At 31.4% G+C, this 3,735-nt stretch overlaps 1 long non-coding RNA gene across 1 annotated transcript; it reads right to left on the bottom strand.

Moving 5' to 3' along the window:
* Positions 1–914: 914 nt before the first annotated feature.
* Positions 915–3,018, bottom strand: LOC127732172 (uncharacterized). Its single transcript, XR_007996103.1, has 2 exons — positions 2,947–3,018; positions 915–1,684 (listed from the first exon to the last, which is right to left on the bottom strand). It is a non-coding gene; the product is annotated as an uncharacterized LOC127732172 (long non-coding RNA).
* Between the last annotated feature and the right edge of the window lie 717 nt (positions 3,019–3,735).

Genomic DNA, 3,735 nt, shown 5'->3' with positions numbered 1-3,735 from the left:
TCAACTGTTTTTCATTATTTTTCCAGACACGTTTTTAGATTATGATAGTGTGGCATCATATTTACTGAAATTTGTTGTCAAAAAGATGTTTTTTAAAGAATATAGACCATAAAAAATAAAGTCTAGGGTACGGCAACTTGCTCGTGTTGACAAATTTACTGTATGGCAGCTTGTTTTCAACTGTATGGCAACTTGCTAATTTTAAAATATTTATTTGCCGTCCTTTTAAAGAAAATAAAGTATTACGTTCAAATATCCAATTATGCATTTGATAGAAATACAATTCGCTTGACAGCATTAAAGATGTATACACAATATAAGGCTTGAACACAGTCCTATTACATCTTTTACATACCCAATTTATACAATATGAATACGGCATATATAAAAGCTGGCAAATGTTGCAACTTTCGAAATGGCATGTCACTGTTTCACTGACCTATTTTCATGCCCCTGACGTTATATGTGTCTGTCCCCGGTCAAAAACATGTAATATAGCAGCTGTCGTAAGTTGCTGTCTGACATTTGTTCATGATTTTGTCATAAATCAGGCAATTTTGATACGGTATATGGGTTTTGTTCATTGTGAAGTGTACAATGACCCTTAGTTGGTCAAATCCATTTCATTTGGACTTTGTTGGATAATCCTCTCACTGAAAATCATTCCACATCTCCTTATTCAATTAATGTTATTGTCTTATTTGCAAAAGGCAGATACAGCCAATATATTATAATAAAGAAATGAACAAGCTCGGTGGCTACCACTGTTTGAATTTAAAAAAATATTAACCTTATATTAATCATTTTTGGAAAGAATGAAAGAAAAATCCGATACAAGGGATACAAATCCCGCTGTGGCTACGGCATAAACTATTTATATAAACTTTTTACTTGTGAATAAAGATGACCTTGAATGAATTTTTTTTGGTTGTAATTTTAATGCTATACACTTATTAATATAATACACAAAAGCTAGCATCTTCGACTTGTAAGTTAAAGAAATATAATCAAATAACATCTAATAAGCATGATAAGGACAGGTTGAAATATTTTTTAATTCCTGATGATGCATACTCATAAATTCTTTTGGAAAAATCCACGAAAATTTAAATGTTGATTTGAAAGCGTTCTTTTATTTATTTGCCCTCGCAAACAGTTCTGTTAAAATACCGAAATCGGTAACTTCTTATCGTGAAAGAATAAGTCGGGTACACCTTTTTACATTGAGGCGTGCTTTAGTTGCACTTTTTTCTTCTTATTAAGAAAAATGATTTTAATTTTAGCATCTATCTAAAGATTAGATTATTTACACACACACAAAAATAGGGCTAACTGTTGATTTTAAAACACTATGAATTCACATTTATATTCAACCAAACAGATAGACGGGATCCATACATTTATAAGTTCAAAACAGAGAAGGTGTGTTTGAAAACAAATAATCACGTGCTGCTACATGTATATCTTTTAAAGCAAATGCAAGTCTTACTTGTATTAATTATATAATTTTAATTGGCACAATATCACATTAAAATTTACTGAGAAATATTATACATATATAGTAATCATGAAAATTTAAGTACAATAAGAATTCGGACGAATACATTCCTTCTCACTACCCCTCCATCTACTCCTTTAAGTTTAGGCCAAACAGCCTTAGCAACAGTCTTTTATTCTTTTATCCCTGTAAATAAAAAGATTGATTGAATTTACTGAAAAAAAAAATACAATCTTATATTCGATAAGAAACAAGAAAATTAATTCGAAACACAATTCGTGATTTATTTCTCCTAATTTTCAATGAAAAAAAAAGGTATTTTCTTCATTTTTCTTTCAACAAATTATTCGTTTCAGAAATTAAAAAAATAAACAATGAATTTTACCCAGCACATTCTTAAAGTGTCTGTCCGAAGTCACGAGCCTGTACATGTAGTTCGGTGGTTGTCGTTGGTTCACCGCTATCATATGTGTTGTTTTTCGTACATTGTTTTGTTATGAGTTAGGCCGTTAGTTTTCTTGTTGAATCCCTCCACATTTTTCATGTTGGGGCTTTTTATAGCCGACTATAAGGTACGAATTTTAGTTGTTGAAGGCCGTACGATAGCATATAATTGCTTACATACACTTTATTTGATCCTGGTGAATAGTTATCTTATTTGCAATCATACTACATCTCCACTGTTTATATTAAAAAAAAAATTCTTTCAAGCACCAAGGAAAGATGAATGGTCGTTTTTTTTTTTATTGAACTTACAAAATTTCACCAGGACAACAAATAAGACAACAGTCGTTAGTAGTATAACGATATATGAATGTATTTAGGATAATATGGTTGAAAAAAACCTTTTTGTCTTTAAAAACACAAAGTCGAATAGAGGTACGCAACGACGACTTCTGAACGAAATTAACGGCATATATTTTATAATATTTGATATGTAGTTTATTTTGTATATTTGGAAGCCGGTAAAGCTTTAATATGGACAAAATATCGTCACTTGATATTTTCTAAACAGCGATTAATTTCATCTTTAAATTACAATATATTGCAAGACGCCGTACAGACAAAAGTTGTTATTCTGCAATTCGCCGTACAACGTTCTGCAATTCGCCGTACAATAAACAAACAATGTTTTGATCCATATTCTTCAAAAAACATCTTTATGACAACAAATCTCAGTAAATATGATGTCACACTATCATAATCTAAAAACGTGTCTGGAAAAATAATGAAAAACAGTTGAATATCTTGCCAATGGGGCGACAGAGGACGATGGACCTCGAAATTTTCGGGTACTAAGTGGCAGGTTTTGAAGTATAACACAAAATCTTGACATAATTTTGTACTTATCGGCCTAATAATTTAAAGAATTATATATCAGAAAATCATTTCTTAAGCGGTACCCTCGTCAAATCAGTAGAAATGCTTTAAATTGAATGAATTCTTACCTTGTTTACTTTTTTTTCCCATTTCTCTCCGCTTCGTTAGTACCCAATTTCCGGTGGCGATGATACACAGTGATTATAGCCCTTGTATGAGGTCGATACATTGATATATTGACCTAAAAAAGTATATGGACTGAGGACGATATACTTCTTTGGGTCGATGTCTCCTCTATTGACCTCATGCATAGGCTATAATTGTTATATTATTAATTTACTACCATATTTGTATCAAAATCGTCAGTGCAAGTATATTCTCTTTTTTCGATCATTTAGTTGTGTTTTAGGCAACCGTACGACCTTCAATATGGAAAAATATGGAAACCGTAAAGTTGGTTATAAAAGGGCCCGCCTCGACATAAAAAATATGAAACAATTCCTTGAGAAAAGTAACGGCCTAATTTATAACAAAGCATTTACAAAAAAAAAATATCAGACTTGAAGTAACAACAACCACTGAAGTACATGCTCCTGACTTTGAACAGACACACAACTTGAAGAAGGTGGCGATGTGTAGGTCCTTTTTTGGTCATAAACCTCTTCACTCCTATCTTTTTTATGCATTCTTTGGCTTTCAAATATTTTGCTTTGAGCGTTCCTGGAGAAAATTGCTGCACGGGATTTTTTTATCTTCATAGATGCATACGAAACTTCAATGAATTATTGAATTTATCAAAATAACGACTATAACTGATAAAAATTTATCGGATAAAACTACCATTTATTAATATGAGACAAAATATATCATATTGGAGTCAAATTTCTCCTATGGATTCATAAAGGACAAAAATATCC

This window comes from Mytilus californianus, unplaced genomic scaffold (genome assembly GCF_021869535.1).
Source record: "Mytilus californianus isolate M0D057914Y unplaced genomic scaffold, xbMytCali1.0.p SCAF_1, whole genome shotgun sequence".
NCBI lineage: Eukaryota > Metazoa > Mollusca > Bivalvia > Mytilida > Mytilidae > Mytilus > Mytilus californianus.
The sequence above is the reverse complement of the archived record's forward strand: the minus strand, read 5'-3'. Positions and strand labels throughout refer to the sequence as shown.